The 25,946-nt window shown below is 36.9% G+C and overlaps 1 protein-coding gene across 10 annotated transcripts in view; it reads right to left on the bottom strand.

Moving 5' to 3' along the window:
* Cntn4 (contactin 4) overlaps positions 1 to 25,946 on the bottom strand; it is a 990,533-nt gene that overhangs the window by 739,768 nt on the left and 224,819 nt on the right. For 9 of the 10 annotated variants that reach the window (XM_029478673.1, XM_029478674.1, XM_029478666.1 and 6 more), the window contains one exon: positions 15,714 to 15,769. The gene's annotated coding sequence lies outside the window, so the exon portion shown is untranslated. Of the gene's footprint in view, positions 1 to 15,713; positions 15,770 to 23,993; positions 24,039 to 25,946 lie in introns of those variants that run through there. The other variant, XM_029478671.1, reaches the window with a different exon arrangement.

Below are 25,946 nucleotides of genomic sequence, written 5' to 3'. Positions count from 1 at the left end.
ACCCATGTGCTATCATGAGCATGTTCAGTTCTTTGCATTGTGTATCTGGTCACAACAATGCAAGAGTAAATAATCCACATATAGATTAATTAGATGCATTAATTATCCACAAACCTGTATACAAGGGAATCTTACTTTCTCTTTGTACCACAAATCAACTCAACATTTTTCACAACGGAACTTTTTATTGAGATTCAGAAACTAAATAAATCCTGAAGAAGGGTGCCAAAGATCATGTGACTATAGAGCAGGGAATGCCAGTTAGTTCATAATAAATTGTCAAGTAGTTCATAATAAGTTTGAAACTGTAAAAGAGAACAGGAAGACCACAGAGGATGTGAGAGCTGAGATAAGCAGAAGAGAGAGAGTGGAACAGGTAAGTTGGGATAGAGGGAAGAAAGATGTTTGGGGAGGGGTTGAACAGATGGACGCCGAGAAGAAAAGAGATTGTGTAGGTGGGTACAAGCTGAGAGCAAACAGAGTCCAGAAACCCAGGATCATAACCAGAGCTCCTGACACAGCACAGCCATGCATCCATCCATACATACATGCATATATACATGTGGTTCCTATAAAGTACTTCAGATTTTCCCAGTAAACAAATTGGCCTAGTTTAAGGAGGCTTTTCTTTGTCATAACTAGGATTTCTTGGCAAACACAGAGATCTGATATATCTATGACAGAATACGTGTCCTATATATTCTGATAAAGACCACATAAAACTCACCATCACAATTGTGTAGCTAATTGTGAGAATCAATGGATGACCTAGGCAAAACATCTTTAACTTCATACATCTCTGTATTTTTCCTCTGGGGAAAATAAAACAGACAAAATACTATGACCATGCCTGACTTACAAGTTAGAAGTTGGGAGAAATGCTGAAGCAACATGGAGTTCAGTCACACTGTGCATGATTCAAAGATGTCCCTAAGCAGTGCAGACTTGCCAGTACTAAAGCCATCCCTGGCAACTTTAAATAACTACTACAGATTCAGAGGTTGCCCAAGTGCTAACACAGCATGGTTTATCCTTTGGAAGGCTATGACTCACTTACTCTCCCAACTCCTGGATGCAATCGGACACAGTGTATCCCCAAGACACTCCCTGCTGCTAATGTTCCTATTTCTATCTTGGAACCTTTTAATTTGTATATTCCCCAAATGGCTATGTCTGCTTGTCAAGTGGAATTCTCACCTCAGTTGGAGCTTCTAGCTCTTTGATAAGGAAGTGCAGGCTGGCAAGAAGAGCTGGCATGCCACAGAAATCCATGTAAGTAATCAACAGCTTATTTTCAGCAAAGTGCATTTTTTTCTACAGCCCGAACCAAAGGCATAATAGCATGAATGTCTCTTGTTAATATCAGGTTCTCATATAAAGGAGCTCTGTTAGCCCTCTGACAGATGAGAGTTTGGGGATCTTCAACATCACACCAGCAGGTGCATTTTTAAACATCTGTTAACATTATTCCTTCGTGTACTTCATTCAGTGCAAGAGCCCCAAGTTTCTGTTCAAAGGCAAGGATAGAAGCAATAATTTCCTATTCTGCCCCTAGAACACAGATGGTAGTGTCTCTCATCCCAATTCTATTGAAGAGGGACAAGAGAGATATGGGGAGGCTTATATAAGTAAACTCAAACTCAAATTCTTAAACAATAATGTGGAGAAATGTTAGACTATACCTTTGGGCTTGGCCATAATTGCTAAACCAAATATGATTAAAAGAATTTGAAAAGTGTTTGTTAAGCAATAATGGTCAACACATGTAATTTCTAAAGGCTCCTACTGATTGAGGACTGCTTCACCTTTTGATTAAAGATCATTGTTTAAAGATGAAAAATAATGATTTACTTATAGCATTATATAGTACAGTGTCATGTGATCATATATCTCATCTACAATATAGAATGATAAAATCAAACTAACATAGTATAAATGCAATAACACCACATTTGGGTGGTGAGAAATTTAAAGTGAAGCTAGTTATTAGGAAGTTTTTACACTATGTCATTATAGGCACCTACTATACATTACATCTCAAGACTCAATTAACACATCTAAACTATGTGCCCTTGGGCCATCATGCCTCAATTCCTCCATCATTCTGATATTATTAACGTTAATTTTTTAGGCTCCCTAAACAAGTGAGATAATGAACCATTCGCTTCATTACATGTTCACTGTATATTTTCTGTGTCTGTTACATACAATTGAATACGACTTAGTCCTTTAGTGCTGGAATTGTTGCTCTTGCTCTTCTCTAAAGAGGAAAACGCATTTGGGGAAGTAAAATTTTCTCTATACGCATGGTATGCCAAGACTTTTATATAACTTTGTAACAAAGAACCATTTCTAAACCTGTTTCCTCTAAGATGTAATGGCATTCTTGGCAGGGAAGGCACCCAGGATACATTTTACTTACAGTGCTCTATGAGTTTAATCATTCCAGCTTACTCACTAAACAATTTCATATTCATGGGTGGAATAATACTGTGCAGTTTGGTACTTCTGCAATAAGCAAAATCTAATCTAGAAAAATCATTGTGATGGAGGAAAAGTCAGTATCAGGACTCATCACAGCCTGCCCTGCTAAAACATAGTGCTTCTATGCTGTGAAGAAATTAAGGGCATAAGGAGGGCCATTCTCATGCCAGGCTATGCCATATGCTGTGGAACTGTGTTTCTTAGGATGAGTTAGGCTCTGCAATAACAATATAGACTGTAATGGCTTCAAACATTAAAATGTGATGTTCCACAGAAACGCTGGTGCTACTTGCTCCATTTACATTTCTTCTCTCTCTCTCTCTCTTTCTCTCTCTCTTTCTTTTCTTAGCTTTTTTTTCTTTTCTGTTTTTAAACATTGAAACAGTCCCAAATTAAATTCAATTTGTAATTATTTCTAAGGATTCTGTGAACATAGAATGAAGGAGGAGGCATTAGGCAGGATGTAGGCCCTCAGCAAGTTATAGTGTCACAAGTGCCTTGAAGAAACACCTCCAGAATGACACTCTATATTCTTCTTTAAATATTCTTACCGTTTCTTTATCTGCTGTCCACAAACTAGGTTCAGCAATTACCTGCCTCTTTTGTTCAAGTTATTAATGCTAGACCTGCCTGTGTGCACCCATTGATCTTCCTTTTCTTTCACTGCCATCAAGCCCTTAGTGGATGGCTATGTTTACTCACCATTCTCCTCCCTGCAGGGTGCAGGTGAAAATCATTCAACAGCTGGGCCCAACCACCAGCTCTTTAGTTTCCTGTTTTTTCAAGCTATTAAGGTTACTTCTGGCGATACCTTACCTTCTACCATTACAGGCATGGATAATCGTACCAGAGTCTGAGACATAGCATCCACTGACTTTGAAGATAGCTGAAAATACAAGGCTCTTGAAAAAAAATTCATTCTCCTACTAAGGATCTAGTTAGCTCTATCTGTACCTGCAATCTTTTTCTTTCAAAGGTAGATGCAAAATTAAATATACCAGAATTCTGTATCTGAGACATTCAGTCCTTGACCTTTGAGGCAAGTGCATACCTCATCCAAAACAGTTCTTTTTTTTTTTTTTTTTTAATTATATGAGATGGATTCTCTCTACATAAGCCTACCTGGCATGAACTCACAGAGATTTCCTGACCTTAGCAACTTGAGGGCTCCCTAACCAGAATATCTAAGTGTGTTCTCAAGTATATTTAATTATCTATTGGGTCATTGTGCTTTCTAGGGGTTGTTTTGTTTTTGTTTTTTGAGACAGTCTTACTAAGAATGTCAGGGTGACCTTGAATTCAAGGCAATCCTGGCTAGAATGACAGGTATCAGCTAGCTATTCAAGTGCCGTCACTGCAGATCTTTATATCAATTTAAGCCTGGCATTTTTGGGTGTGCCTTCCCCCCTTTTTTATTAGGTATTTTTTCATATACATTTCAAATGCTATCGCAAAAGTCCCGCATATCTCCCCAGCTCCTCTACCCACCCTCTCCCACTTCTTGGCCCTGGCATTCTGCTGTATTGAGACATATACAGTTTGCAAGACCAAGGGGCCTCTCTTCTTAGTAGGCAAGGTAGATTAACTCTTCCTTGTTTAATCTACAGCCTTACATAACCCTGAACACCACACCACTTTTATTTCGCCTGTTTCTGATAAAGTTGGCTGCTGTTTGCCTTCCGTGTTACTACACGAGTTCCCATGCTGTAGCTTCTCAAATTACTATAAATTATCTAGGGTTGGTTGCTTTATTGTTCTCCATTCTTATGTTGGTTCAACAAAACTTCATCTGAGAGTTTGTTCCTCTGCTCATCTGCATGTCTCCACTGGTCAATATTACCCAATCCTTACAGGCAAGTAAAAGCAAGGCCATGCTGGTGTGGCAAGCCACACCCAGCTTGAGCTCTGTACAAAAGGCTAGACAAATTCATTGAATTTATTGTAATTACTTCTTTTTGTCCCACTGTTATTTATGTATCTATATTATAGGCTCTAATTACATCATTTCTTTCTTTCCTTCCCTTCCTCCCAAACCTCCTATTTACCCTCTCTGCTTCTTTTTTCAAATACATTTTCATTAATTATTCTTACACGTATGGATGTTCCTAATATGTAAGTACAAACTGCTCAGCCTTTTAAAATTTACTTTCCTATATGTTTTCAGGCAAATTGTTATTGGCTATTTGCTACTGGTGGGCTCTTTCTTTGGAAAGACTGTCTCCCCCCAGATTTCCTCAGTACCTCTGTTTGGTGGAGGTTCTCCACCATTCATGTTAGCATGTCTATTGAGGTTGTTCTTCCTTAAAATTTAATGCTCAAAATATGAATTGATCACAATCATTATATCCCAGTGTTAGTGAGTATTACTTCATAATACTCGCATCATTATGGCCATGATTTTGTGAGTTTTCATTAACTTTATAATTTATTTTATTATCTTTTAGTGCTGAAGAGACAATCAAGGACTCTGTGAATGCTAGCCAAACAATTTACCTAAGTATAATCTTTAGCCATTTTTGATTTTGCTAAAGGAGGAGTACTTTAAAAAAGGAATTCTACTGTGTATATATATATATATATATATATATATATATATATATATCTTCATTTTACAGGAAATGAATTAAAATATTTGTAAAATATTCTTTTGTAATTTTGACAAGCTGCATGTATGTTAACTGAAATGTGACAAGGAAAAATGCATCTTGCTTTCTCTTTCTGCATGTACAAATCAGGAACATAAGCTTATTTTGGCAGGCCATGTAAAAACCTATCTTAGAGAAATCAGCAAAGATTTTATGTTAATACCACCTGTCAAGAGCTATAAAATAGCAAGCCCAACCTCAGTCAACTCTAGGCTCAGTAAGATATTATTTTTCTTTCCTGAAAATGCTGTAATGACATGTCTTTTGTAATAATATCACCAAAAAATTCTGTGGGAAATAATCAAAATATTGAATATCAAAATTTTTAGGAGAGTTTAGGATCTTTCTATAATTTCTTATCTAGATTTATGTAGTTTAGAGAACAGAATTCATATATTTAAGATAGTATGTTTTTTATGTTACAGATTGTAATCTTAATTTTTGTTTTGTTTTGAATAGATTTTTATTTTAAATTTATTTACTTTTTGCACTCCATATCCCATTCCCTACATGCTCCCATCCACACTCCAATTGCTCCACATTTCACACCTTCCCCCCACACCTTCAGGTAAATGCCCCCACCCCTCACCCCACCTGACCTCTAAACTCCCTGGGGCTTCTAGTCTATTGAGGGTTAAGTGCATCATTTCTAAATGAACACAGACCTGGAAGTCCTCTAATATATGTGTGTTGGGGGCCTCATGTCATCTGCTGTATGCTGCCTGTTTGGTGGTCCAGTGTTTGAGAGATCTCAGGGATTAATTGAGACTGCTGGTTAATGATGGTTCCTCAATGCTTTAACCTCCCTTGTAGCCTACCACCCATCAGACATAGTGAAAACGAAAGAATAATGGGAAGTAGACCTGTTTAGAAAAGTTCTTAGGAACAACTCCTGTCTGTGTTGTCTGGAAATCAGCAGTTCAGATCACTAGTTAGCAGGCAGCAGCAACAGCAGCTCAATCTACATATGAACACTTCAGGGATACACCAGCAGTTTAGTTGAGTCAGGTTAGCAACAGCAGTGACACAACCTAGCAGAGATAGCCAGGCTCCAGATACCGTGTCCTCCACATGCTTTGCCTAAGCATGGGTCTTGCCCTAGCACCTGCATCCAATCAGCCTGAGCCTAGGGAAGTGGTAAGAAACTTCAGTATACCACCAGAAATTTTTTGGTGCTTCTCTCTATGGAGTCCAAAAATACATCTCAACTATGCAGTGTAAGGCAGACCAATACATGCATGTTGTTAGCAAAGAATCCTTTATTACATCCTTTCGTGTGCTTGCCTTAACAAAGCATCCTCTCTCTTCTGTGTCTGCTTCAGCGAAACATTCCTTCACGAGTCTGCCTGAGCCTTTCCACACATTTCACGTGTTTGCCCAAGTAAACCACCATCTAAATGACTTTCCAAAGAACCCTTAGGTTTCAACATCAACAGATGAACAATTTGTGCCCAGCTTTTGTTGAACAACTTTTCTAACGTGGACCAAGTGCTTGAAGGAAAATAAGAGGTATGATATTCCTTCTTCCTTTTCTTGCCATAGTTTATAAAGAAAGATGTATTAGAGAACACAGTAACCTCCTGCAATCAGGAAACCTTTTCGGGAGGGCAGGAGGTGGGGGTGTTGAAAGTTAATGTTCAGAACTTGTGGTTTTTAAAACATAACAGACGAATCTAATGTAGATCAGGAAACACAATCCCCAAAATTGTTGTACAAACATTCCCTCTTGGAGAGAGGAAAGAAGACCTACAATTTGCAAGTCTTAGGAAATTCAGAAAGTTACAGAGGATCTACAAGGCCCTTTCTCAAGGTTGGCAACAGCAGCTTGGAGAAGCTACCTGTCCCCAAGTCACACCAGTGAGTTGTGTAGTGAGTGTAGCAGATGCAAATTTTTTGAGTCATCGCACATACTGAGGTCATTTTGTTCTTCATGGAGCTGCCTTTGAGTTAATCATGTTCCTCTCAGTAAACCCTCACTCATATCCCTGCAAGTAATTCCGATAAATTCATTGGTTCACATAGCCTCTCTTGGGTAGATTGGGTATTTTGGTATATCATTGGCTGACCAACTTGGGTTTCAGTAAAAGTTGTGAGACAGCTGAACTAGACTTATTATGTCACTTATTTATTTATTGTGTTAGGTATCAAATCTAAAATCTCATGCATACTGGGCAAGTATTCTAACACTGAGCTACACATTCAGTAACCAAGGATATTTTAGAATTTTTCTATATGTTTACATAAAATAAAACTATGTCAAAACTGTCATAAAAGAACTATGAAATCCAAGTCTGGACAGTGCTTTTTGGTCTGTTTGGTTAGCAGTGTTATTCCATGCCTTTAATTCTAGTACTTGGAAATCAAAGACAGATACATCTTCAAGTTTGAGACCAGACTGGTCTACAGAGTGAGTTCCAGGACAGCTGTGAAAGTTATAAAGTTCTACAGAAAATCAAGCCATTTCAACAAAAGAGAGCGAGTGAGCAAGCAAGCGAACGAGTGAGCAAGAGATAGATAGATAGATAGATAGAGAGAGAGAGAGAGAGAGAGAGAGAGAAAGAGAGAGAGAGAGAGAAGTGGTCCAGGGTATTGAAATCTAAAAAGGTAGAGTAGCAGATACACAACTTTGGAAAACAAGGAGATGGATAGGACATCCTGAATCAATACAGAGTCCTTCAATTCACAAAAACAAAGCAAAACAAAACCAAAAAACAAACAAAAAACAAACAACCCCCCCAAAACCAACTAACAGACCTACACACATTGCCAAATGAAAAAGTTCATTAATATCCTTGATTTATAAACTACCTCCAGTAAGAAGTCCAAAATTTTGAGATCAAGTATGAATACATGAACATATGATCTAAATATTCATGACATGTGGTAAGTTAATAAATAGACTATCCTGGACCACTTAGATCTTAAATCATTAACAAAAGCAAAAGTACTTTGGGCAATTATGCTTTGGGTAATCTATAGATAGACAGGAAAAATGAAAAGAAATAACTATGTGACAAATGAGTTCAGGACACAAAATGACAAACTATATGTGGAGGAAAATGCTACAAAAATAGACAGCATAGTAAAAGGATACATAACATCCACAGGAAAAAAATAATGATTAAGGAACTTCACAACAATTAAATATAGAGAGCTAAAAAATAATGAATCCTTAATAAAACGAATATGGTTTAAATGGAAGGAAAATATATGTACCATATTTTTTTGAAAACTATAATATGAGAATGATGATGGAATGATTTGGACAAGTGGAAGTTTAGCATGGCCATTCAATGGTTTCACATATACTTAGGGCTTCCTTTATTTTCTGTTATATGTTTATACAATTCTTGCTCTCTGTCCAGCCAGGACATGGTAGCTTTGTAATGGAATTTGAACAAAGAATTCATGATTTGACTTCAGAAAGAAACTGTCTGGTTCAGTTCACTATCACCCAAGTTCTCTGGGAAAAGATGGAAAATTCTCTGATAATGCTTTAGCACCATTGGCTTAATTAGATACCGTTGGCCAAGTTAGATATCAGCTTTACTAAGTAAGCAGCATGGGACAAAACAAACAAGCAAAACTACCAAAAAAAACTACCTCTCGTTCTGAGAACTTGGTAACGTAACAACCAAGACTATTTGAAGTCAATACCAGAAAAAACACTGGTGAAGAAACAATTAAGGCATCGGAAGAGCTGAGGTATTTACCTTCTATGCAAAATGGATATGTAAAATAATAATGACATAAAATATATAAAGTTATGGATCATAGAATTATTGGTTCAAAATATATATGAAATATGCAGTAAATGATAACAAAAAGTAAAGTGAGAATGTCAATATTTATTTAAGGAACAGGATTTTCTAAAACTCATATAATGAAGATATCCTATGCCAGGAGCCTAACCTGACACAGGTTCTCTCTTGAAAAAAAGCGCTGGGGAGGGGGTGGCAGATGGGTAAAACATGCTTTTGAGAGAGTAAAGGTTTGTAAATGATATTGAATCTTCTTGATTCTTTATTATTCTGTGGCTTCAGTGGAATTAAAACCTGTTTTGTTTTGTTTTGTTTTGTTTTGTTTTGTTTTGTTTGGGGGGGGGGTAATAAACTAAAGGACTTATTGCTAGAGCTTCCTTTCTCTGACCAGTCATTAAGAGCCCTTCACTGATCAGGCTAATTAACTCTTGGTGAACCAGAAAAGAAAGAAGGAGTCACATAGAAAACATACACCAGATAAAGAGGAAAATTGCTACACTACTACATTTGGATGGATGGATGGATGGATGGATGGATGGATGGATGGATGGATGGATGGAGCAGAGCCCCTACCCCCAAGCCAACAACTCATCATCTTTATTTCTTTTTCTTTGGCTTTTTTTATGCACAAAAGTTCATAGAAAATTAGCTCACAGATAAAATGTTACACAAAATGGGAGTTACAAGAGGATATTCATATTAAGTTCAAAGCAGTGTTGCATTTTGTAAGCTTGTTATAAGTTGCAAACAACAGGTTCACATGATCTTGTCTAATAACCCACACCCGTGGCTTCATACTTGGATCTGACCTAGAATAAACATTTTTCCTTGAACACAAATTTATCCCAATCCTATTTCTCTTCTTGTTGTAATTATTAAAGCTCTTATGAATTTTTTATTATGCAGCCTTTACTTGCTATTATGAGGCATGGTCACATTCTATTCTTCATTTTAAGTTTATTACATCTTTCTAGCAAAACAACTAAAACCATCTTGTAAAATTTTCTTCCTAAGATTATTTGAATCAAATCAGGAACTGTATAAAATCCTCAATTAGTTTAAAAAAAATTAATTCATGAAAGTTTACCTTTCTATTGATCTACAGAAAACCTGCTCAAATGCCCAGGGTTTATTATAGTAATTTAATAATAACAGGAACGGCCATTCCACTTCAAAAAGCAATCCTAAGTTGAAGTATCTTTGGGAACTTGGTTCTCAGACTGCAATCATTTTAGTCCATGCAAAAATGTGGGCAATCTTCAGGGAATTCACCAGCTAGCATTAGCCTTATCCTGGATGGCTCCTGACAGTCTTCTGACTGAAATTAGAGTACTGAAGGCTATATATGTGTATCTCAATGTTTCAAAAAAAAAATAAAAGAAGAAGAAGAAGAAGAAGAAGAAGAAGAAGAAGAAGAAGAAGAAGAAGAAGAAGAAGAAGAAGAAGCATGCCTCACATCATACAGATAAAAATCTCAAAAGCTAAGAGAATGAAAAGGATAGATCATACATGAACAGAGAAGTTTGACAAATAACACATCTCATTTTCTGTTCTAATAAAGGGTAGAATAAAGTGCGACAATATCTTGAATGTATTGAGGAAAAAATATTTTGCCATATAGTAATTCCAAACCTATCTTAATAGTATCCAAAATAGTGGTAAAGCTCATATATATTCAACAGTATAGAAATGTTACTATTAGTACAACCCACTGAAATAATTACTGGAAATTTTGAACAAAACCAACTGAAACTCAAAGGAAATTGAATATTAAAAGCAATTAAAATTGATCTGTTGGGTTGGAGAGATGGCTCAGTGATCAAGAACATTGGTTGCTCTTCTAGAGATCCTGAGCTCAATTCCCTGAAAGCACAAGGTGAGTTGCCACTATCTAAAATGTGATCTGACGCCCTTTTTTGTCATGCAGGTGTACATGCAGACAGATGATTTATTTCATATACATAAATAATAATCTGGTACACACATAGAAACACAAAAGGAATTTAAGCATACATGATATTAAGTGTTATAATAGCAATCACTAGCTAGTAGAAAATTGAACTTAAAAGCTATATATTGAATGATTATTTTGAAGTTTGAGGAGCTGTGTAGCTAAACTTTTTAGGGCCATATTAGAAAAGAATATTAAATCTGGCTCTATTAAGATGGAATTCTGATGAAGCATTCAGTATAGAGCATTTTCTTAATTAGTGATTAATTGGGGGGGGGTACCCAGACCATTGTGGGTGGTACTTTCCCTGGTGGTTCTGAATCCTCTAAGGAGGCAGGCTGTTCAGGCTATGGTGACCAAACCAGTAAGCAGCACTCCTTGATCATCTGTGCATCAGCTTCTGCCTCAAGGTTCTGGCTCTGTACAAATTCCTGTCCTGGCTTTCATGAATGATGGACAGACTTTGGAAGGATAAGCAGCACAAACCCTTTCTACCTCACCTTGTTTTAAGCATAGTGTTTCATGAGAGCAACAGAAACCCTAACTAAGACACCAACCAAAACTATAAATAAAGAGAAAAATCCAAAATAAGACAGTGTTTGTGGTGGTTTCCTTAAGAAATATCTCTTATAGACCCTGTCACTTAAACACTTGGTTACAGTTTCTGGAGTTGTTCAGAGGTCAGTGAACCTTTGGGAGGTGAGGCCTTTCTGCCAAAAGTATCTAGCAGGAGTGGGTGCAGGCCTGATGGTTGAGGAAGGGATTTGACTATTTACATGCTGAACCCACTTCTTGCTTGCTTTCCCTGCTTGTGTTTATGATTCAGATTGTGAGCTCTCAGCTTCCTGCTGTGGTCAGCAGGCCTGTTGCTTGCAGCTACGCCTCTCTCAGCTATAATGGAATCTTACCCCTCTGGAATTGTAAACCAAGATAAACTCTTTAAATTGCTTTTGGACATGTGTTTTATCACAGCAACAGAAAGGCCACTCATAAAGTATTTTATAGAAAATTCAGTTATTCAAAAGGAAAACAAAGACACATGGAGAAAAAAAAGTCATCAGAGAAAAAATAGACCATATTTCATAAACTAAAATAAGGGTGGTCAAATATAATTAAAAAAGAATAATATACCACAAAGATATAGCTACATATTATTGAAAGAGAACTTCCTGGAAAGAATTATAAGATAATGCAAACAAAATAAAATGTCAATGTCAGAGTGAGGCAAAGTTAAATAAATCAAATTCAACACCATAATATTATATAAAATACAAGTAAGTAAAAATCTGGAGTCTAAAGAGATGGCTCAGAAGTTGAACAGCAAGATGCTCAGTCAAGCAAACCAGAATTCAGATCCTAGCACCCTGGGTTTCAGTGGGAAAGCCTGTAAGTCCAGTTCTAGAGTTCTGATACCCTCTGTTGCCTTCTTTTTGGGCACACACACTTATGTATATACACTCTTACACATACCCTGACACAGATACACGCACACACACATACACACAAGCAAAGTGAATCATAAAAATTAGAATTAATGAAAAGTGATAAATCATACAACAATGAAAAAAGATTCATCATACAAATAGATGACTGATGACACCAGGCAACTTGCAACTCAAGAGCCCGGTAAAGCCATAGTAGTATATAACCACATTCTGATTATTATTGCATTCTTTCACTGTTGTTTAGAGCATAATTGACATTATTTTAATTTTATTTGGATGCAATCTCTTTCCTCTAAGGAATATCAAACTCTATCCTCAAGGGCACTTAGCTATCTTATTTCTCATGGAAACATGAATCCTATTAGAAATTCTAGTATATTTGCTTCTTGAAGATCACTGTAGAGAAAATAAATGAACCCAACTTTGCTGATCCACTTTCAATGCGACATTTCCCCTTACCCTTAAGGAAACATAGACAACAGAATCTAGTCCAAGGGACACAATCCAGCCGGACATATTTTCATGATTGAGATGAATAATTTATATATGTTATTTGCAATCTTTTATTAAGTACCTCAGAATACATATATACATTATTTTGCAATACTAGGACATTTATATCTGAATTTCTCAAAACAAAGTTATAGCATAATTGTCTCCTGAGAGGCTTCATCCAACAGTGGATGGTGATAAATGCATGGACCTATGGCCAAACAACAGGTGGATCAGGGGAGTCTTGTGGAAAGGTGTAGACAGAAGTGAACAATTCAAAAGTCAGAGTTGTCAAGGACACTAAAAGAAGACCCACAGAGTCAACTAATCTGAAATCACAGGGACTCACCTAGCCTGGGTCACTAACCAGGAAGTATGCAGGAATTGGGCCTAGACCCACTAAATATCTGAAGCAAATGCATAGTAGTTTGGTCTTCATGTGGGTTCCCTAATAAGTTCAGCAGGTGCTGTCTCAGTCTCTGTTCATTGTCATTGGATTCCCTTCCCCACTGACTCTTTGGGCCTCAGTGGGAGATAGTATGCCTAGACCTACTGGGACTAGAAGCCTCCAAGGAGTAGTACCCAAAGAGGATTCCCTTCGGGCAATGGGGGGAGGGATTTGTAAGAGTGGGACTGAGAAGAGAGGAGGGAGGGGGGCTGTGATCAGGATACAAGGTGGATAATTTTTTTAAAAGCTTTTTACAATGTTACTGAAAAGAAAAATCACAAACAATAAAATTGACAGACAAGTAAATTGTACATTATCAGGCAACAGGCTATTTTCTTATTGGCAATAGCCTAAATTGCATTCAGTAGCAATAGAAACACAGGCTACATGGATGTGTTTTCAGCGTTCTAACATTTCTCTCATGGTATGTTAATGCATCTCTCAGCACAGGTAATGTTACCTCTACTAGGGAAGGCTCCAGCAGTGATGAAGAGAAACACAGAACGAATACAAATTCTGCTTCTTGTTAAATATTTCTCTGATATATCAAAAGTCCTTCAGGAGCTGATTGAATTCATTAAGAGTGAACAGAAATGTTAGCCATTCTTTTCTTTCTGGCCAAGATGCCAGTAAGAGAAAAACCAACAGTGGACCAGTTTAACTGCCAAGATTCTTATGATATAGCCTAATATTTTCAACCGAATAACAGTAATTATAAAAGTATTGATTACACAGTGCCTGGCTCCACAGCAAGTATTTGGCATTTATTCTTCATACATCTACACAATCACTATTGCTGTACTTATGTTTTAGTGTTTAGGAAACTGAGTCTAGAAGCAGCAATTGGTAAAGGATTTGAACTCTCAGCATGTCTCTCATCACTCCATTACTCATAACCCCTCTATGAAACCACAGATCCTATCAATAGTTGGATTTGATCTTTGGTCTTGGAGGACAGACAGGGCTGCAAACTCACAAAGCTACTCTGCATTGATTTGAAAGAAAGATTCTGCTGATTTTATTATTTATCTCCCGTGTCATGATAGCTGAGGATGAAATCTACCCAGAATACACATTTCCATATTACCTTACTAATATGATTCATATATCATAAAACTCACTACTCAGAGACAATTCTTTAACCTTGAGTGTATCTACAAGTTTTGAATTGATTACTATTATCATATTTAGAACATTGTATTAGTACCAAATAGAAACCTTGCCATAATAAAAGGCCAGTCCCTATTCAGTCCCCTTGTTTCCTAGAGACCATTAAATAACTATCTTTATAATTCTATGTCTCTATATTGAATATGCATGAAGTCATATATTAACTGGCCTCTGAGAAAAGCTTTTTTTACTTTTAGCATATTCAAGGTATAATTATACTGTAACACAGAAGTTAATTTCATGTTGTATTTTAATTGCTGATATAGCTTAATGGAAGATAACCTTATCTGAACCAATACAGGGAGGAAGAATGTAAGCTTCCTCCATTTCTTTGGTTCCAGGCTAACCTATATCTGCAATATCAATGAAGCAAGCTGACATGACAGAAGCCTATGACCAATACTACCATCTCTCTCTTTTTTTAAGATAGGAAAATAGGTGTCAGAGACTGAGGCTATCTACTCAAATATTGAAGCACAAATTCAAACAAAGCACTGTGAACACAAGACTAAAATGAGCTTGCATATAGCTGATGGACACATGATAGGGACAACTAAATGGTTCATTCAGGCACTGCACCAAGATGTTTGCTTCACCACAGTAACAAAGAAGGTGTGCTAAGAATTCATAGTGCATCTATCTATATGTCTGTGTATGATAAGGAGGCTGAACTCAGGTGCTAGTTGAGAATGTATAGAGAGCAAAATATATAAACTAGATGATCAAAGGCAGGAGCATTGAACAGGAATGATGACACAATCTTGCTCTCCAAGATTGTACATAAAGCACGAAGCCATTCTCACTTCTTTAAGATAATTAGTAAAATGTTCTTTAATATGAGAAACCATTATTTCTAAATGTTGGTGGGGTGGTTGGAGTATAAATATATATCACTGTATATGTTTTATCATGCAAAATGATTCCTTCTAGAAATAAGCAGTTTCAGAAATTAATTAATAGTTTATTTTGTTGCTAAAATCATCTTGTCTTATAAAGCTGTTGGGGTGAAGAAATGTATTCCACATACTTTTCCCATAATGTAAAGTACCAATGTTTTGAACTGCCAAAGTAATTTGACTACCAGTAAATCTACACCAAGTATCTCCTCCAAAGAAATGGGAATGGCCTCTGTTTCACAGTTTCAGCATTAACTTATATAAGTTCACCAACTTGATTAACTACAACATTTATCAAAACAAGTAAAAGGAATTCATGGGTTCATTTGAAAAGGTCTTGCCTTCTATATTTCCATAAAAACTGAGGCTACTACGAAAAACGAAATGTAGGTAAGAAAACCATCCCTTGTAGGGAGCTTACCTTTTAGGGCAGTTCTGAGAGCCACATGCTGGGGAATTAGTATGTGTCAATAATCCCTACAATAAAAGCAGAATGCACAAATTCACACACTGTTCAACCCGGGCTGGTACACAGTTCACATTTATCATATTATCCCTTCTAAAATTTAATTAGGAGGAAATGAAAATTAGATACAGCTGGTCTTAGCTTCTAGATTTCATCCTCCCTTGTGTCTTAGTAACCAAATACCTTGACCTGTCAGTTCAGGGCTTTCTTCAAGTCAGGTGAATGGCTTTAAAAGTTGGTAATATTTTGTATTTTGTAGTATTTGGATCAATTGAAAAAATTACTGTTTGTATTTCTTTGGACTGCTTTAAAATAATAAAACTAAAGTATTATCTGTCTTGTATAGTGTTTTGCTTGCTTCTAGGTAAATGAGTACATAAAATACTGAGATAACAAAAACAGCAAAAATCACACTTCATTTAATTATGGCATGTCTTATCTCAAATTCTCCAAGCTAAACTTTAATTGTGAAAGATTTTTCAGAAATCATTAAATTCCTGAGAACCCACTTTTTCCTATAGCCTAAAGAGTTACACCTCGAAATATATGTTTGCTTGTATACCTTAATCTAGTTTCTATACAAAATACATCACGTCTAAATAATTGTGCTGTTTCACTAATTGTAAGTGATATTATACACATGGATACATGCTGTATATAATATATATTATTTATAGTACTACTTTCTGTAAAGAAAGAGTTTAGCTACTGAAAAAGATCTTTAAGTGTATAAGTGTTAATGGGAAATTTCTCTACACTGATTAAGTCCAGCAGAGATGATCATGGCAACTCAACCAAAACCTTTTCTTGTATCTGGTCTTTCCTAGAACCAGATCAGCTTTTGATACTTGGAACCAACTGTACAATCAGACAGCATTTACAGGGAAATGGAAGAAAAGCATAGAAAGGAACATAAATGCCTAGAGCCTACTCACTCACTCAATCAGCTGACTACAGTTTAACTGGTTACTTTACCACTTAGCTAATTGTATGTGGAGCCTTGAGTAGCCTCCAATAATAATACATTGATTACCACATGTGATGTGTGTGTGTGTGCATGTGTTTGTGTGCATGTGTGTGTGTGTGAACGTGTGTGTGTGTGTCTGTGTGTGTGTCTGTGTGTGCTAGACTTACTACAGGTCCTCAATTCCAAACTGTGTCTTTGTACAAGACATGACTTTTGACTTATATTTAAGTACATAGTATATTATAATTCACTGGGATAAAAATAATGTATTTTATTAACTATAAAATGACATAAGGCATAGTTTCTCCTAATTGTTTGCAAAAAGCATATGTTGACACTTGAAAGGTAAAGATCAAAGCTCTGTTCCTGATACATTTAATATGTTAAATCTTCCTGACTCTTTCCTTATATATTTCAAATTAAAACATTCCGCATATGATTATGGCAAATATAACAAAATGTTACTTTATGGAATAGGAAAATCCACCCTCCTATAAGTTAGATGAATCACAAGTATATCACCATCTGTTTTATTTGAATATGGTCAGTCACCAGATGTATGAGTTGCCTACAAAAATTCAGTATACAATTTAAAATGGATTTCATCTTCTTACATGAAGGACAGTCTCTAAAGTCACTAAAGCTCTTGATTGTTTATAGCTTCAGAACCATTTGTAGCTATTGGAAGGATCAAAAAATAACAGCAGCATCACTAGTCATCTCAAAATCCCTATACAAATTGGTCAAAATTCTTTGAGATAATAGTAGGGACATGTCACACACACACACACACACACACACACACACACACACACACACACATATGCACATTCATAGAATCAAAATTGAAATAGAGATTATCCTATCTGCTAAAAATAAGTACTTAAAAAGTTAAAGTATATTTATATTAAATATGTTTTTCTTTAAATACTCAAGTTCTTGGATAAAATGTTAGCATGACATAATGATTCAATAATTTCCTAGACATATGATCTTTCTCAATTCTTTAATTAGTAAAACCTTCAATTTTACCTGTTCATGAAAAGTAGAAACATAAAAGACCCCAAAGGAATTACATAAAGTTTGTGGATGGGGCACAGCTGACAGAGTAACAGAGCAGTTTCCTTCATGCAGAAGTCCTATGGTTGAACCCATAGCTATATAAGACTGGGCATAGTAGTACCTGATTCTAATACAGGCTCTTGGGGGTTGAAAATAGGACAATGAGAAGATTAAGGTCATCTTTGTCTAAAAAGGAATCTGAGGTCACTCTGAGAGCCATGAGATCTATTTTAAAACAAAGCAAGAGTAAAGGAGAGCAAGAAGAAAATGAGAGGAGACAGAATGATTTAGGATTGATCTCATGAGAACTTCCTCTGGTAGCACCACTAGGGACAGTCTGTACCTTGAAATGTACCTTTCATTATAGTTGGCTACAGCTTTGGAATCACCAATAATTAATATTAATTTCACACTAAGTCAATATGATTCTCTGTTTTATAGAACTTGAAAGGTGATACTGAGAGTTTGAAAGGTATAAAGCAGGAATTCTGGGCAGACAAAGCTAGTATGTTGAGAGGACAAGGGAAAGAGACAGTCTGAGAATACCAGAAATAACATAACTCTCATACTTACCCCTGACCCCTATGAGAAGTGAGGCTTTACAATTAGGGTGACAATGGGAGAAGTAGCCATATCTCCTTATCTATAAAGCCAAGAATAGTTCAGGTCAGGTGTTCTGTAGCTTTCCAATTCTTAGGTTGCTATCATTTTGCCAGTCATGTGCTTTCTATAGTTCTTCTCACATGAGATTGTTCAAGGTTTTATATGACACAAGCTAATGACTGGAGATAAGAAAAAGTCCTTGAAAACAAGATTTCTCATAGGGAGCACAGAGGCCCTGGTTTGTGCCTAAAGATGCTGAGAATATGAAATATCAGTTATCAGAAATCAGTCATTCCTCCAGAAACTTACAGTGTGTGATTGTGTCTGTGTGTGTGTTGTGTGTGTGTGTGTTTACACTAACTCTCCCGAAAGGAAATGTTCATGTACCAATTCTCTCGGGCAATGAATAAAACCATAGCCAGCTATATGATAATAACTCATATTTTCTATACTTTCTTCTATGAGTGAATATGTGTGAAGTATTCATTTGTGAGAATGTACAGGTACACTTATGTGTGCATGCATGGAGGTGAACGGACAATCTCAGAAGCCGTTTCTCTGCTTTGATCTATCTTTTCTCCTCCTCCTTCTCATTCTGCTCCTCCTCATCCTTCATTGTTTTCTTCAGAAGGATCTCTTATTGAACTTGAAATTGCCATGCAAATAAATCCACTGGCCAGTGAGCTCCAGGAATCTACTAGCCAGTAGTGCATGCCACCATGCCCTGCTTATATTGTATGGCTTCTGGGAACACATGTCAGGCCTTTACATTTGCAAGCCAAGCACTTTACTGACTGAGCCATCTCTCTGGAGGCATTGCTTTCATTTAGTCATTCAGAGAGTATTTAATAATGAAAAAGAAAAAATAATTCTCGATGTCATATAGTTTGCTGTCAAAATGAAATCACTAAGGGCATCAAACCACTCACACAAAGCAAAGGGAGAAATCTTCAAAGGTAGCTAAGCTGTAAAGGTTTTTGTGTTTGTTTGTTTGTTTTGTTTTTTTTTTTTGGAAAAATTCTAAATTCTTTTACTGAAATTCAAGCATTTCAGGATCACATACTTTAAATTTCTTGTACACTTGTTTTATCCGTTATATGTTTCTACAACTGTGTTCACCGTCGTTCCTGAACCCCCTTTTTTTTCTTTTATATATATATATATTTTTTTTATTACATCTTTTTCTCAATTACATTTCCAATGCTATCCCCAACGTCCCCCATACCCTCCCCCCTTCCATACCCACCCATTCCCATTTTTTTTTGGCCCTGGCATTCCCCTGTACTGGGGTATATAATGTTTGCATGTCCAATGGGCCTCTCTTTCCAGTGATGGCCGACTAGGCCATCTTTTGATACATATGCAGCTAGAGTCAAGAGTTCCAGGGTACTGGTTAGTTCATAATGTTCTTCCACCCATAGGGTTGCGGATCCCTTCAGCTCCTTGGGTACTTTCTCCAGCTCCTCCATTGGGGGCCCTGTGATCCATTCACTAGCTGACTGTGAGCATCCACTTCTGTGTTTGCCAGGCCCCGGCATAGTCTCACAAGAGACAGCTATATCTGGGTCTATGGCTTTTGTCTTATTTGTCAGTTTGAATTAATACAACCTGGCATAAAATAGGTGCTCTCTCAGTGTGCTAGAGTGATTAATGTCTCCAACTCCAACTTGGAACAAAAAGATGTGTTTTAAGAATGAGTACTATTATATGGGGTATTTTTGTGTACTCTGGTCTTTCAAGGACACTTTTTATAATGCTGAAATTGGTCCTGGGAAGTATCTCACTAACAACCATGAATTGTTTATTTAGCCCTCATTAGAAAAATACATGGAAAGGCCTATTTGCGTTAGAAAAAGCTGCTTAAATTTAACTTTTCATCTTTCAAGTGCCAGCATGGACAGAGATGAAGCAGTAAGATACACACTTATTTAAATTGATTTAGATGTGGAATTTCTTCATGTTTCCTTATATTTTATGTGGGAAGTGAATTACATTTGTTCTTTCTGATTGGCTAACTGAAGATAGGGAGAAGGAAGGACTCAGCACCTCCTCACTTGTAGAGGAATTTCAATCCAGCAACATGGCTACTCTGGCAAGGGATCATATCCAAAGACCTAGATCTGTGTGATTGTGCTGGAATACTGGCACACACTTAGGATACAGGCTTACTCCCTCTGGCTGGGATAAAGACACACCTTTAGCATATACCTTTAACCCCAAACAATGAGAACTAATTGAGGAGGCAACAAAGTGACTCAGAGAAAGATGTGACACAATGAGTCACAGATAAGCTATACCCAACTCTCCTAAGATCAAACAGAAAAGAGAAACGACTCCAGAACAATGCAGGGAGAGCTGAGTTGAACTCCCGCAGTTCATACAGACAGTACAGTGGGTGCAGTTCAGTTTCTGGAATTCAGAGGTAGTTTTTCCAAGCAAAGTAATTTAGCCAAAAGCCAAGAGAAGCCAATTTGAATCAGTCAGCTTAGAGGGGCTTTTGAACTAGAACAGCTGAGCTGATTCAGCTAGCCAGAGTTCAGAAAGAGTTAGAAAGGATGACTTTATTCAGCAATAAGTCTTAGGTGCTGAAAACTTTCTAGGCTTAGGTTAGCAGACAGAGGCTGGAAGTTAAAACCTACAGGGTCAGAGCTTGCAGAAAATTAGATTGTTGGAGGCTAGAAGCTTCCAGGCCTATGTCTAGGAATAGTTAGAAATGTTCTGGGCTCAGCCTAAGCCATGTATTCATATAGCATAGATATTGTTCTCATCTCCTGTCTCCCTCTGAGGAAATAAAATCAATATTTACAGTCACTCTTCTCAAGCTCAGATTTTCAGGCTTAAAAGTTGCTTAGAAAAGATATTTCTACCTTACAGAATGATGAAGAGAGACTGAGACATATGGGTGAACTACTCAATTCCCAATATATACAAATAAACCCTACCTTTATCAATTATCATTAAACTTATAGAAAATTAATTATTTTCCAGATTTTTCCATACTTTAACCTGCTACCTTTCAAGTTGTTAAGCTTTAGCTATGTTTTTTACCATGAAGTGAAAAAGTCATCTGTGCAAGTGGCCTGGATGAGCTGGGGACAATGATCTGTTTGCAGAGTGTTTGCTGGAAGTGCACAGAGCCTAGGGCTTGATCCTCAGCACAGCATCTGCACCTACTGTGGCACATGGCCATAGAACCACTAACCGAGAGAAAGAAGCAAGAGGATCTGAAGTTCAGTACCATTCTCAAGTATAAAACAAATTAGAGCCCCGTCTGCTGCAGATGCGACCCTTGCTCAAAATCAAAATGAAACAGACAGGAAATTGATGAAAGGTGGACAATTTAATGGATGGATTAATCTCTTTTGAGAATGATTGTACAGACTTTTCATACAGGTGTCAGCATAAATGCAGTAGTAAGTTGTATTATACCAAAAACAAAACAAAATCCTAAACTTCCAAAGACCTCACAGCTAAAGCAAAGATAAGGGTGTAACATCTCCAAGGACTGGGTCAGAATGGATAACCTTCCTCTAGAGAGTGAAGTGTATAGGCTAGACCCTTTCCAAATGGTTCAGAAGCAAAAAGAATGGTGGCTATTTATTTAGGACAAGACAACCCTTCCCAGTTGACAGGTAAGAACATGAAGGTAATTCCAAAGGATGGGTCCAAATGCCATATCTCTAGTAGTTTCAGTTCACACAGAAGGCTTGTAGGATTACTCTCTCTCTCTCTCTCTCTCTCTCTCTCTCTCTCTCTCTCACACGCACGCGCGCGCGCGCGCGCGCGCGCGCGCGCGCACACACACACACACACACACACCGATACACACACAAAATTAATGGACATTGGAGACACCCTCATAGAAGCATGGGAATGGGAGATGGCATAGGGTGGTTCCGGGGAGAAAACTGGGAAAGGGGATAACATTTGACATGTAAATAAAAAAAAAAATAAAAAAATAAAAAATCTCTCTCTCAAAAAAAGAAAATAATATCACAATTAGTTACAAATCTTCCACAATTTTATTTATTCTATATTTAAAGTTGAGTAGTTTAGTTAAGTATAACCCCCACAGACTCATGTTTGAATGTCGGCCCATAGTTAATGGCACTATTTGGAAAAATGATCTTGTTGGAGCAGATATGGCCCTGTTGGTGACAGCATTTCACTGTGAGGTCAAACTTTGAGGTCTTATATGCTAATGCTATGCCCACATTGGAACACAATCTCCTGCTGCCTGTGGATCAAGATGTAGAACTCTCAGCTACTTCTCCAGCATGCTATCACCTAGCATGCTTCCCTGCTTCTTGTCATGATGATAATGGACTAAACCTCTGAAACTGTAAGATGGTCACAATTAAATGTTGTACTTTATAAGATGATATATGGTCCTGGTATCTCTTCACAGCAATAAGACCCTAACTGTTTCCCTTTAAACCCTGAGTGAAACAAGCTGTGAAGTCAAATTTGACTTTAAGCTTCATCAAGAAATTGCTTCATGAACACAATCAATTTGTATTATATATCAATTCACTCAACTCCAAAAGAGACAGTGATTAGTGCCCTTGAAGGCTCCTTGAAAATACTCTGAGAGAAGATATGAAAACAATCTAACCCAAGTAAATGTTTAATAAATGATAGTATTGTTATTAATATAACTGGGGCATGAATGGGTAGAATGAAGGGGGAATAAAGGTTGCTATTCAATATCTATTCATATTCTAAAAGGACATTTTATTTAAAGGTCTTTTCGTATGTCTAGTCTCTTTTGCTTAGGTTATTGATGGCATTTTCTATCACTGAATCAGCAGGCATTTCACATGGGTATTTACTTCCTTCACAGGTAGTTAAAACCCAACCTGAATTCTCCATAGGAGGTAAAGGTCATGCCGACTTTAAATTATCCATGTGCATTTCTGGAATTTCCATTAGCTTTGCTTGACATAATTTACTATTAAGATTGGGGTATTAAACTAATACTAAGCAAGAGATTACATTTTAATGCACTTTTTCAGTGGGAAGCAGAATGCATTTCTAATCATGCTGTCTAGCTACAAGCAAACAAATGCTGACTTGATTATTTTACCATTATCACAATGAATAATATCAACCGCGGAGATCACTAATGGGTTCCCACACACACACATTCAAAGTAAACACTATAGTGTGATACATAACTGGCTTTCCAGTTATTAAGAGATAATCACATCCTTGGGATTTTCACTGAGCACAATAAGTGGCACCATTAGATTATGGCTATATCTTGATAACAAGGGTCCCTGCAGTTTCCACAAAGTGAGAAAAAGCCATTACCTTAGGGAAAATGTCTTATTTATTTTGCTGAATCATAAAGCTGGCAGTTTTAAGTAACAAGCAGTGACTATTCCTGAGATGACAGTTACAGTTTTCCTCCAAAGGGTACTCAGGCACCATCACCTTCAAGGGAATGATGTAAATAGACATTTTTTGAGGATTAATTCTTGGGATTATTGACTATGAGTAAATAGGGCTCAGTGATGTTTCCTAGCTCAGAAGTCAGTGGAGAACAGCAATGGGAATGGACCACAACTTATAAGGTTAAAAACTGAGATGCTGAGCCTCACCCATTGTCCTGGTATGTTAGAACAGTTCATCTGAGAGACTACGTCAGATCCTTCAGTCTCCATGTGGTCCCAGGACAACCAATCAGTATTATCTGAACAATCAACAGTAAAATATGGATTTCAATTCAGAGACCAAGAACAAGAAGCAGCCATGAGAATTCGATGTGACTTTCTGGGGGAGAAAAGTCATGAGCACAAGATATAGGCTTTATTTGAGGTTATTACTTAGTAGAGAACTGTCATTGCTCAAATTACTTAGAACGTTGGTATTGTCAGATCTTCCTAAAATAGAGAAAATAAGACAGAAGTTAGGCTTCTTGAGTCTTGCTTTTGGTATTCAGAAAATATGTAAATACAGTTTGTTGCTGTGGAAACCAAAGGAAACACTAAAATTGACTGAATTCTATGACACCCCATGTCTGCAAAGTCAGCCCAGCTGATTAGATCAAATTCTGCTTAGGCATTCCTGTATCTAATTTCCTTAAGTAACACACACACACACACACACACACACACACACACACACACACACACTAAATTAAATAGAAACAAATGCCAGAATCTTCTCTGGGACTATTTGAAAGCTATTTTCTTAGAATGAATATGTGTAAAGGTGCATTTTTTGATAAACACCTTCAATCCAGGCACCCTAGAAGTAGAATAAAAGGACAACCAGTTAGGAGCAGCCTCAGATATTCAGAAGCATGATAGAGAGACAGAGGTGGTATGGATAAAGCCCACATCTCTCTAGTCAATGACCACTGCATATCTCAAAAATTAAAAAAAGAAAGTATGTGCACAATCTATATCTGGGCAAAGGAATAGTGCTAACTGGTGGGGCACCTGACAGTCACTGGCCTGGTTAGTCAAATATGTGATAACTAATTTCCTTTGGGCAAACTCCTAATGCCAGATTAATGGCTTCTATGCACTTGGATATGAAACCCTTCCAGAGTTATCAATGGTATTTAGAGAGATTATTAGTAACACCTGGAAATGTTGCATGCATATACAATTTCTTTGATCTGAGAATTTATTTCTAATGTGAGAATTAATTTATATTCTGTGAGACACCTGACCTTCAAATCTCTAAGAGAGAGCACTATTTGGGATTAGAATATGTATCATACTCCAATATTCATGGACCTGTAGTTGCCACTTGGGTCATAAGTTACTATTCTCAAAATATCTAAGCTTCAAAGCTGGAGTGCCATCATTGAGTTTTTAGGTTTTACAACAAAAGGACACATTTTGTACTGCTCTAAATCAACAGTAATCAAGCAAAGGAAACTTTACAGCAAAGTAAAACTACTTTTGAGTAATATCATTGGGGTATGCAGGGTTTATCACTTCTTGAATTTCTATTGAAGAAAATGATCCGATTTGGTGAAGTACAGTTTTTTTTTCTTTCTCATTGGTAAACCATACAAGAAATGTCAAAGTTTTGACAGTATGTAATACCAGAAAATGAAAATTTTCAGGTTTCCCCATTATCAACAGAAATTTGGCACAGTTAGGATGGCAGCCTGTCCCTCTACGTTTTCAAGTCATCTATTCTGCCAATTTCTGGCACCGCACAACTGTCATATCATGTGATGTGATATAAAATATATTGGATGTTTAAAATTTGATATTTCCCATAAGTACTTGTCATTTATTTGACAGCTGTTTTACTGAGTAGGGGAAGAATATTGCACCCATACTTCTGCACAGCAAATAGACAGTAAACAAACAGAGTAAGTTGTTGCAGTCAAGATAGCTCCATGAGAGTGATTTCCCATACTCAAAGATCTACAATAATGGGAAAGTGGTTGATCACATAATCACTGTCTTCCTGCCACCAAGAGTATCAAGCATCCATATGCTGTACAAATATACATTTATGCAAATACCCATACATATAAAAATAAGTATAATTTTAAGAACAAAGAATGCCATCTGACAGTTTCTATA

The sequence above is a fragment of the Mus caroli genome, chromosome 6 (assembly GCF_900094665.2).
Source record: "Mus caroli chromosome 6, CAROLI_EIJ_v1.1, whole genome shotgun sequence".
Classification (NCBI taxonomy): domain Eukaryota; kingdom Metazoa; phylum Chordata; class Mammalia; order Rodentia; family Muridae; genus Mus; species Mus caroli.
The sequence above is the reverse complement of the archived record's forward strand: the minus strand, read 5'-3'. Positions and strand labels throughout refer to the sequence as shown.